The sequence below is a fragment of the Panthera pardus genome, unplaced genomic scaffold, assembly GCF_024362965.1.
Source record: "Panthera pardus isolate Hobbes unplaced genomic scaffold, ASM2436296v1 HiC_scaffold_16, whole genome shotgun sequence".
NCBI classification, from domain to species: domain Eukaryota; kingdom Metazoa; phylum Chordata; class Mammalia; order Carnivora; family Felidae; genus Panthera; species Panthera pardus.
This window is the reverse complement of record NW_026526721.1, coordinates 114,892,731-114,905,001: the sequence shown is the minus strand read 5'-3', so window position 1 is coordinate 114,905,001 and position 12,271 is coordinate 114,892,731. Positions and strand designations below refer to the sequence as shown.

Below are 12,271 nucleotides of genomic sequence, written 5' to 3'. Positions count from 1 at the left end.
GTGAACAGGCCTGTATCACCCATTGCAGGAAGAATTTTGCCAAGTCAGTTTAGAAGGAGCTGCTACCCTCAATATTTGATCACCCACAAAACCTGATCAAATTCCATACCTTCTTACCCCTATAATATCTGATCTCCCCTAGCCTGTTTTCAGCAGAAAACCTCCCCACTAGTTTTGATACCTCCTCTTGGTAATTTTCTATCCACTGACACCCCCACCCTGTTCTTTGGCTGTAAATCCCCTCTTTTCCTTATGTTCAGAATTGAGCCCAATCTCTGTCTCCCCTATTGCAAAGTGCCATTGCACCAGTACTCTGAATAAAATCTTCCTTACTGTTTTTTAACAAGTGTCAGAATGATATTTCAAAATAGTCAAAGGAATGCTAAAATGGATTTGCTAATAAGATACAAAACTGCGTAAAATCTTATAGAGAAATAAAACTATAACATTTAGCACCATCTTTTCTCCTAGCTAGAAACACACAAGTTAACATGCAAATGGAAAATAGTAAAAAATGATGAAGTATCAAATGCATAAGACAATACAGGTGTATTCTCCTTTAAAATTTTTTTAATGTTTATTTATTTTTGAGAGAGAGAGAGAAAGAGAGAGAGATTGAGAGGATGTGATCGGGGGAGGGGCAGAGGAGAGAGAGAGAGACACAGAATCCAAAGATGAGCTGTTAGCACAGAGCCTGACGTGGGGCTCGAACTCACAGGCCACGAGATCATGACCTGAGCCCAAATCATACCCTTAACCGACTGAGCCACCCAGGTGTCCCAGGTGTATTCTCCTTTAACATTAAATAATTCTCAGATGAGTCCACTAAACAATGCCATTGAAAAGTCATTCAGTCATCCTCTATTTGTAAGTTTTATAAGTTTTGGACAACTTTCTTTATGGGACATGAAGTTGAGCTAGATGAGGTCATTAGTAAGCCTATATGCCATTCTCCAAATTTTTCATTTACTGAAATCAAAATGAAGGCAAAATCCTACAGAAGTATATCATAGCAAAATCTCCATTGATATTTTATTAAAAATAAAGAAGTGACTTTCTGTAACTTAGGATTCCTTGTGGTCTTCAACTTCTCTCTCTTTCTCAGGTCAGAATGAGCCATGTAAGTGAAGTTCATGAGATTCCTCCTCTTTTAAATAATTTTAATCAGCTTCTTTTATATATACTTTTGTAGGTAACTAAATTATCAGAGCATAGAGCTGTTTTTCTATCTGTGCTGATGCTGCAACTCTCCTCACATGTGGAAAACTAAATTTTTAAACAGTTTATTCCACTAGATGCAGACTTTAAAACTACCATTTGCTTCTAGAAAGGGTTTTAAGGTTCCTTCTAACTGAGACTATTCCACAAAGTTTCCAAATATTTTCCTCTTTGGAGTATTTTTGAACACTTTTTAACATTATAGGACAAATTAGTTTATAAATAACAGAATTTTTCCTCAAAAAGAAAGGTAATAAAACTTAAGAGAATGTAAATAACAAAACTTATAAGGGTGAAAAATAAGGAAAAATATAGCTACAATAATGCTTAACCATATGCCAGAACAGTTAGGCCCATTACATACCATAATAGTTTGTCTTCACACCAGCTCCGCAACCTATGGCTTCATGAGGTAAATAGCAGCAAACCCAAACTCACACAGCTAACGAGTATGTATCAGGATGTGAATTACTATCCAACACTTTCCACCTCACCAGGCTGCCTTCTTAAGAAAGAATATATTCTCTATTTTTGTGACTGTCACACATTTGGCTTTATAGTGAGCAGCAGGTGGGACACTTCCAGCAATAGTAAAAAAATTAATTTACTTAAAGCAGGGATCAGTGAAGCCACCTGACTGGAACCCTTGGGCGCTCGTAACATAGATGCTGCCCCAGAGCAGCAGGAAGAGGACTCCAAAGCCAAGGAAGAACAAGGCCACCAAGGAGATGAGGAGCTCTTTGTAGATACCCCAAGTGTACTGGGTGGAGGTAGCCTAAGAAACGAAGAACCAGGAGTTAAAGAACATACCAGTAGCCAACAGCACCATGGTCAGATCGGGAAGACAGGTGGATTAACGGGCGGGTGTATCTCCTCATGGTCTCTGTCTCCATTTTGCCAGGTACAGGGTAATCCACTGCTCCGCCACTGGAATAACACATCGGCAGGATATAGTCTACGTTTTATAGCTACAAATTACAGTGGCACTAAAACAAAACAACCCATCAATTTAATCAATTTATGAATATCCATTGATTCTCAAGCATAACGCCTTCTTTGCCTTGTTGATTCTGGAAATAATTTCTTCCTGGAGACAAAATCAAAATATGCTATGCTATTTCCTCAACATTAGAAAGAAAACTGAACACACTTTTCCATATCTTTCTTTTTAAAGATGAAACGCTTCATGAATTTGCATGTCATTCTTGCACAGGGGCCAAGCTGATAATTTTCTATTATTCCAATTTTGGTAAATGTGCTATCAAACAAACACCATATCTTCTTGATTTTTTAACCAATACTTCATTAAAAATGTGAATGTAACAAAAAGAACAAACTTAAAACACTCTGCCTTGCAAAAAGGAAGCTCTTTGTTTCTTCTAAAATTTTGATGTCAAATCTAAAATGTTTTTGCTTTCCTGCAAAAGCATGCTTTTTCTCAGTTTTCACCTGCTGTGAGAATTATTCCTACATTATAATTAGTTCAGATAAATGAATGGCAAGATTGCTCTTCAGATTTTACTTTTTAAAGCTCATTTACATGATGGTCTATGATGACATGGTTATTAACAGTTTTTGGGCAATTAATTAAGGTAGTTGGTAGAGTTGTTAGCACAAAATGAAACTAAGAGGTTGTTTTAGTAAATCCTTCTGCTCAGGAGACATGATAGTGGCCATTAATCCACACTAACTAAATGAATAGTGCTGTTCTTTCTCTCACCCTCCTCTCTTTGGTAGGCACTGTATTATTTAGCAGATCTTTTTTACATTTAAAGTGTGAAGTCTTGGTATCCTTCAAACTACTGTCACATCCTTCTTCCCTCTTCTCCCCAAGCTATGAGGCATTGAGTCTGTACTGGCTGTTTTCTCTTTCTCAAGGAACTCTTTCTTTCATCTCGTTACAGGCTCCACCAGACAGAAGCATAGTACAGTCAAAACCCCAGTGGTAGTTTATGAGAAAAAAGGAATGCCTTTCTGAGGCTCAAGATTTCTCCACTTCCTTATATAGTCTCCTCCTCTTTTCCAGATATTCATCTAGGATTTTCCAGCATCAGTTCGTATTTCCTCTCTGGGACCCAGCTCGTGGCTGTTAGGGGGGCCTGAGTCTAGTAGTACTGTACAATATGTGTTAATGGAAGTGACAGATGGACTTTCCAGGTGAGCCAGTACAGGCCAGTGCTCAGCTTCTCATTCTCTCCTCTTGCCTGCCATAGCACTCCTGGAAAAGCCACAAGTCTGCTGCGGTACCACAAGTATCACAAACAAGGACATTTGTCCGAAAGCGTCACCAGACTCACAGAGGGCTTTGCCTTAGTTAGAAATAAAAGTTGCTGTGTTTAGCCACTAAGATTATTTAACATTATAGCACAATTAGTTTAATACAATGCCCCTTGAAAAGAACTTGAAGCAGGAAACCCTGAGACTGGTGCTTTCTTGGCTTATTTATTCAGGAGATCCTTACCTACTTGTGTTTCTAACTCACAACACCGTGCAATGCGCCTTCAAAGATTCATTGCAATTCAGATAAATGCCAACAAATTTCTTTCAGCTTTATTGAGGAATAATTGACAAAATTGTAAGATATTTATTTTTTTTAATTTTTTAAAACATTTATTTATTTTTGAGAGACAGAGCGTGAGTGGGGGATAAGCAGAGAGAGAAGGAGACACAGAATCTGAAGCACGCTCCAGACTCTGAGCTGTCAGCACAGAGCCCAATGCAGGGCAAGAACCCATGAACCGTGAGATCGTGACCTGAGCCGAAGTCAGATGCATAACCAACTGAGCCACCCAGGTGCCCCAAAAGTTGTTTAAGATATTTAAAGTGCACTCTTTAAATTTCAGGGGCACCTGGGTGGCTCAGCATTAAGAGTCCCCACTTGAGCTCAGATCATGATTGCACGGATTGTGAGTTTGATCCCCATGTCAGGTTCTGTGCTGGCAGCTCAGAGCCTGGAGCCTGCTTCAGATTCTGTCTCCTTACTTCTCTGCCACTCCCCCAATTGTGCTTTGTCTTTCTCTCTCAAAAAAAGAATAAACATTCAACAAAATTTTAAATTTCAACAAAAACTTATACATAGCAAATTTAAAGTACAGAAAAACATATTATTTTAAAAACAGATTGTAGTGGGGTGCCCTGGGTGGTTCAGTCCAATGAGTATCCAACTCTTGATTTCAGTTCAGGTCATGATCCCAGGGTGGTGGGATCAAACTCTGTGTTGGGATCCATGCTGAGCATGGAGCCTGCTTGGGATTCTCTCTCTCACTCTCTCTACCCCTGCTCTCTGTCTCTCTCTCTCTAAATATTTTTTTTTTAATTTTAAAAAGTAAATAGGCTGTAGTTTTACCTGGCTGTACCAATAGAGCAGAAGAAATTTCTTTTAAAGAAACAACAGCTTTTGTTTGAAAATAAACAACTTCAGGGCCCTTTTTGTTATGAATGCCAAGTTCCCACCCCCAAACTCTCTCACACACAAACACACACCCAAACAGACAGCATTTGGATGGAAGATGTCTAAATTACTCTAGTTAAAGTAATTCGACTTTGAATGTCCCTTCAATAGAACCCTGGATTGGGGAAACAACCCTGGATACCCTGGATTGGTTACAGGAAGGGAGTTTGTGACAGAGACATAAGTTCAGTGAGAAGACTGCAGGAGACAGTCTGGGTTGAGACAAGGAATGAGGAATATTAGAAGGGTAGGTTCATCTGCAAGGGCTCTGTTTACATTGTTGCCTATTCTCTACCAGAGTATGATCCCCTCAGTGGTCCACAAACTTTTGGACTCTGTTTGTATTAAAACATTGGATATAGCTTTTAAAAACCTAATATCCATTGAAAGTTTCCATGACGTACATGCTTTTGTTGGTAGTGGACGGTTATTGTTTGCCCTGTCCAGGCTCTGTTTTCTGAGAGATATGCAAGCTAGAATACCTTGGATGAATTTTTAGATTGCGTATGAATAATAAACAAAGAGGCACTGAAGACTACAGCCACTCTGAACCTCTTAACCTTCCCATTCCACCTCTCCAGAGGTTTATGAATGAATAATTTTTAATTAATTACTCAATCAGTGAGCCTTCCAAGAATCAGTTCTAATTTTCTTCCACTAAAAAAAAAGAACAGTAAAGGGAAGAAAAGAAAAAGGAAGAAAGAAAGAAACCTGTTACCACTACAGGTAAATTGATGCAGTGTCAGGAAATACGAAGGACCAAGAGAGGAGAAAATGGGCTTAAAACAGGTTTGGGAAAATGATTACGATTGAATTACTCCTTGTCCTAAGTCCGTGTGTCACATGACTACAGAATCTCAGACAGCTCAAAATTAAACCACTAATATTAAGCTGTACACCTTTCTTCTCATGTAGGAGTTAGTCATCCATGTATCTTTAATTCTCTTTTAACATCTTCAATGGACTTTTTGTCAGAGGCAACACAGGAAAAAACAGACAGAAGGAAAGAAAAAAAATCTTAGAAAGAACATAGTGTGGTTAGAAATTTTTGTCTTGTAGTGGGCATGACCTAAGTAACATACAGTGTAAATCAGCCAAGCATTTGTGGCCTGAAAATGTTATAGAATTTCAAGGTCTCTTCCCGGAAAGTTGAGGTTTGGACAGTTCAGCTACATCTCGGTAACCTCTTGTACTGTAGTTGGGCTGTGCTGCATAAACAGCCGCTTATTGTTATATTTAAGATATTCTCTAAATATTTTCAATTGACAACTGACCTGTGATATTTCATAAAATCAAGTATACTTTGAAAATATTTCACATTAATATTTACTTTCAGCTGCATTATCTTCAAATATCAATAGTAAATAAAAGCATCAATACTTTATAAAAGGGTAATCTGCACAATAAGAATCCTTTCTTTTACAATAAAATTCTCAGATATATAGAAAAAAGTCTGCCTTATACCGTCCGATACTACCTCCCAAACCAGATCAGTTCATAAAATCCTTCTCTTTTTATCGGTATTTCTATTCAAATATACACACAAACTAAATGAATTTAGTTTACATGAAAATTGTTTTAAATCATGAATTATTGACACAATATACTTGTACTTTATGTGAGATGTTTTCACTAGAGAAAAAATATTTATGGTTATACTATGCAAAAATTGATTTTTTTCTCAATTCCCAGTCACGTTTTACTCTTCTAAATTTCATCACTTTAATATTTGGCATTTCTGTGGCCTAAAAAGACTAGAAGCATTTAAGATTTAATGAAGAGCTATTTACCTCTTAAATCTTCTTCCCTTGAGTAATGAAATAATTACCCTCCCATAATCATGGAAACGTGAAACTTGAATCTCAAATTGAGCTGTTGTGAGAAGGGTTAGTGATGCTGCATAGGTGATCACCATGGTAACATTGGAAATGGCACCGATGTCAAGCCAAGAGCACGGTATTTCTATTCCCACAAGAGCCCGACCAGGGACTGGAGATGAACTCTTGCATGGTCTCAGGAAAATGACTGAAAGCTAACATTTGCTGGGTTTCCCACTGGAGTATACACATCACCATTTTATATCATTCTCAGAGGAAGATGATTTTAAAATACAACAACGTATTCTCAATAGTTTTAATTAAAATTGCTTTGTAATGTTATATCATTATGGTACGTGTGTGTGTGTGTGTGTGTGTGTGTGTGTGTGTGTGTGTGTATGAACTTGCTGTACATTCAAACGAAGCCTAGCTCTAAGGAAGAACATGAAGATGTTAGGAAGGGAATTCACTAAAGCTTTATTCACATAATGGAGATAATTAAATAATTAGACATTCTTTAAAATATCAGAACAAGTTAACTCATTTTTAGCAGGATGGATTAGGAAGGTGTTTTATAAATCCTAAGGAGAATATGATTTACTTGGAACTGAAGAGGAATCATTGTGTCACTTTGGCCCTGGTGTGTGTATGTGTGCACTTTGTGTGTGTAAAACACATCTTATTTTAATCTCAGGGAATACAGGAAACACTGAATTGGACTGAATAGAGAAAAGACAAGTCAATGCTAATTAAAAACTAATATAAAATATGTATATAACATTTAGCATCATAATTTTCAAGTATATATAGTAACTTAAATTGGGATTACTTACAATTCTTTGAAGAGAAAGAGCTCATACAATAAGTACATAATTACTATTTGTAATTAGCATACTAAATATTTGTACACAACTATGTGCTGGTAAAGTGCTTCAAAACAGTTTGTTCAACTAAGTAAATACACATTGCCCTTATAATCTTGCTTATGTTTTCTTTACTATTATTAAATAAATATTTCAATAATGTATAATTTATGCATTTATAATGTAATAACATATGTAAATGTAAAACAACATACAACAAATACAATAATACATATTTACCACAGCCATTGAAAAGGTAAACTTCAGCCCATCTCACCAATTCATTGATTCATACAATCAGTCAACAAATCATTGTTAAGAGCCTACCATGATGCACTGTGCTACATGTTGCAGATATAAAAAAAAAGTGAAAATAAGCACAGTAGTCTTGGAGTTTAAAGGTCCACTGGTGAAAGCAATAATCAAATATTTACACAAATAAATGTTAAAATCACAATTGTTGCAAGTTTTTATCAAGTAAAAGTACATGGTGGTCCATAAACTCCTATAGGAGAGAGATGTGACTCCTGAGAAGAGATCAGAACAAACTTCCCTAAGGAAGTGAAGCTGAGATGGAACGTACATACAGGAACGTGCTATGATCCTCCATATTCTAGAGTAAAATTTCTGACCCCTACGGTAATGGTATTAATTCACGTATCTTTCTACTGGTGAATCTGAACATTTTCCTATAGGCTTTTTTAATGAGCTGAATGTCACAAATTACTGTGTTATCTTTCTGACAACATCTTCATTCATCTACCTGGGCCAGTACTTCTTTTGCAGACTTAGTAGAAAGGTGTAAAGAACACTGCCTCATGAAATTCAATGCTTGCTGATTATTCCACAGATGTGTGTTATTTACCTACAGCTGTGGATTGAATTGTGTGCCTTCACAACAGATATGTTGAATTCCTAACCCCCAATACCTCATAACGTGCCCTTAATAGGAAATTGGGGCATTGCAGGTATACTAAGGTAAGAAGACATCATACTTGTGTGCAATCCAACCTGTATCCCTTGTAAAGACAAAACAACACACAAGGAGAACATCATGTGATGAGGAAGGTGGAGACTGGAGTTATGCAGCTGCAAACCAAGGAATGACAAAGATTTGTTGGCAAACTACTAGAAGCTGGGAAGAGGCAAAGAAGGATGTCCTATTAGCTCTCAGAGGGAGTTCAGCCTTGACAATACCTTGATTTTGGACTTCTTTTCTCTAGAACTGTGAAACAATACATTTCTGTAGTTTTAAGCTGCCCAGTTTGTGGTACTTCATTACAAGAGCCCTAAAGAACTAATACCACCAGGCACTATTCTATGCACTTACTAAATTGAGTGACATTACAAGGATTGTGATGACATAAAAAGTATGCTACTGGGACACCTAAGTGGCTCAATAAGTTGAGTGTCCAACTTCGGTTCAGGTCATGATCTCATGGTTCGTGAGTTCAAGCCCCATAGCTGGCTGTCTGCTGTCAGCAGGAGCCTGCTTTAGATCTTCTGTCCTCCTCTCTCTCTGCCCCTCCCCCACTGCTTCTCTCCCTTCCCCACACTCAAAAATAAACTTTAAAAAAAAGTATACTCCTTACCTCACAAGGGCTTCCAATAGATATGAATTTATTTACTTGAGGATGATGAAGAACATATTACTTTTTTATGTTTATTTTTTAAGAGAGAGACAGACAGAGAGAGAGAGAGAGACAGAGAGAGAGAGAGAGAGAGAGAGAGCAAGCAGGGGAAGGCCAGAGAGAGAGGGAGACACAGAATCTGATCTGTCAGCACAGAGCCTGACCCAGGGCTTGAACCCACAGACCTCGAGATCATGACCTGAGCCAAAGTCAGACACTTAACCAACTGAGTCACCCAGATGCCCAAGAACATATTACTTTTTGATGAATATGTGGTAGAAATCACAAATAGTTGCATAATATAACAAATGAGGAGATACTTGAATTTAAAGGGAGTACAGAGACTCTATGGGGCACACATCTTCAAATCTTCTCATGTAAACGAGAATTGATGTCCCAAACAGAACTTAGTCTCTCTCATGAGAGATGAACAGAATTAAAGCAGAATTTCTGATCGCATCAACACCAAAAAAATATCATGTACAATTAAAGGCGTCCATACACACATAGATAGAGGTTTAGTCAATTACAAATTCCCCTGCTTCTAGAGATTGAGGTCAAACACTCTAGGTTGTATGAATAATGGTGTAGTAATTTAATTGCTAATTCCATTGTAACATATATTAAAATAATAGACTATAATGGAATGGTATGGGAGTAGACATAATAAAATGCAGTAATTTATAATGTAAATAAAGGCAGTGAGTGGCATACACAATGGGCCAAATTCTGCTCTTGGGGCAACACACAAGGGTCTTATTAACTTTAGAATTAGCTGTGTTCACTCATATGAATAAGATGATTCTCAAAAGCAGTCTTTTTTCCCTCAATGAACTATCTGATGGAGATTTATATTTTTTATATAAATCATATGAAATGTGTGTATATATATATATGTTTATATATATATAAATTTTGTCCTAGTCATGTTTGAAATTAGTGAGTTAGTTCATATCCATTAGCTTCATTTTTTTCATTGGCTTTTGTGATAGATGAAAAAAAAAATGACCACAAATCCCTCTTCTCTCTCTATGCATACCCTTTGCAATGTGGCTTTATAGCTTCTCCCATCAAAAAGTGAAGACTTTTGGAGTGTTTGGGTGACTCAGTCAGTTAAGCGTTCGACTTCAGCTCAGGTCATGATATCACGGTTGGTGAGTTTGGGTCTACATGGGGCTCTGTGCTGACAGCTAGAAGCCTGGATCCTGCTTCGGATTCTGTCTCCCTCTCTCTGCCCCTCCTTGCTTATACACTGTGTGTGTGTGTCTCTCTCTCTCAATAATAAAGAAACATTAAAAAAAATTTTTTTTTAAGTGAAGACTTTTTTTTCACCTCTTGCATCTGAGCTTGGCCTTATAACTTGCTCTGGTCAATGGAATGTTAGAGACACATGAATAGTGTTTGCTTATTGAAGATTGCCCTTTTTGCTGTGAGGAAACCTTCTGCCACCATACGAACAAGCCTAGACTAGCCTACTGAAGGTTGGGAGACCATTTGTAGAGAAAATCCCCAGAATCCTAGCCATTCCTGTTGAGGAACTAGATCATCCAGACCCAAGCTGGGACCCTAAAAATGCCTAGCCAACCCACAATAGTACGAGAAACAATTTTTATTTTTTAGCTGCTTAGTATTGGGGTTGGTTATACAGCAAAGGCTAACATACATGCTCTAAAAATCACTAGTTGTGATACTATCAGAATGCCTACTATGTATATATGCATGTGTCCTAAGCACTTTGCAGATATTAACCCATTTAATACAACAACTCTGTGAAGTAGCAGTTGTATTATTATAATAACCCCCATTTTGCAGATATGGAGACTGAGGTTGTACAGGTAGTAAGTAGAGGAGCCAAGATGCAAATCCAACCAGTTTTGTCTCAGAGTCCATCCTGTTATCCACCTTTAATGTATAGCTTATATAGCAATTAACAAAATAAGAAGTACAAATCTCTAATGAAATTTTGGAATGCTATACCTTCACTACCAACTAAATAAATGTATGATGAAATAAGATACTTTTTCATTTTAACATTTGGCATAGTTATTCTATAACAATAATATCTAGAGTTTGAATAACTTCCTTGAAAAATGAATTACCACACACTATTCTTGGGAAATTATTTCATGTAATAATTCACTTCTGGAGATATACATATCTTGGAAATAACTGAAATACAAGAATGCTCCTTAAAATATCATTCAGAATAGAAATTGGAGACAATCTAAATTTCTAACAATGGGTGAATTACTAAGTAAATCTTGGCACAGGGAATATAATGCAATTATGAAAATGTTGGATATGCAATGCTTTTAGTAAGGAGAGGAAATACTTAAGGGATAATGGCAAGTAGAAAAAATAGAATGTGGAATTATACATTTATTAACATTAAACCATGAAAATATACAGAGAAGAAAGGCAGGAAGGATGTTAAAATATTAACAGGTTTACCTCTAGATGTAAGATTAGGGATGACTTTTTAAAATCCTTAATTCTATTTTGTTGTTATTTCTCAAATATGGAGATCCTTTTGTTTCCTTTGTACGATACAGCTCTGCAGTTCCAGAAGGTATTAGAACTTTCCTATCTAATAGAGCAGGATGGAGATCAAGGAAGAGGCTATAGTTACTCCTTGCTGACCCAGGAATTTTGCTGTGAACTTGGGCAGGTTAACATGACTGAGCCCTGAACTGGTTGGATTGGTAAAATGCAAACCCAGAGCCAGGCCTTTTCTCTCCAGCTTGCTACTCTGCTTAAAGACGGAAAATAGATGCTTCAACCCCCTGGTCCTGGGTCTCAGACAGCCCATGGCTCCAGGCTCTGTTACAGGGAGAAGCAGCCCCTAATTACCTGAATCTCATTCCTTATGCCAGATGTTCCCAGCAATAGGTAATAAATAAATGAATTAATGCTTCAAAAAGGAGGGAACCCGTTCTGAGGGGTAAAACATGTGAGGAAGTCATCTATTCCCCATGACTGCTCTTTAGGCTGAGGACTGTAATATATGGAAGAACTGAGCACCATGAACTCCTTTAACCTAGGAATGGGGTCCTTTGCATGCTCTGCATGCTATAATTGGGGTTAAGCAGCTGAGATCTTTCTCCACCTTAACCCTAAAACCATATGACTAATTTCACTCATTATTAACCAATTCTCTAGAACCCTTTGAGGAATGCTTTGTAATTTCTTTCCTATTTAGAGAAGTACTTCTTCCTCGAGGATACCACTCTGGTGACTTTTTTTGGGTTCCTCTCAATTAGATACTACAACTCTAAAACCTTGAGGAACATT

General features: G+C 37.3%; 1 non-coding gene and 1 pseudogene across 1 annotated transcript; both read right to left on the bottom strand.

Annotated features, from left to right (window-relative positions):
• Window positions 1-1,822: 1,822 nt before the first annotated feature.
• On the bottom strand, window positions 1,823-2,111 carry LOC109258320 (transmembrane protein 258-like; annotated as a pseudogene).
• A 275-nt stretch (window positions 2,112-2,386) lies between these two features.
• Window positions 2,387-2,491, bottom strand: LOC128777474 (U6 spliceosomal RNA). Its single transcript, XR_008422731.1, has one exon. It is a non-coding gene; the product is annotated as a U6 spliceosomal RNA (small nuclear RNA).
• Between the last annotated feature and the right edge of the window lie 9,780 nt (window positions 2,492-12,271).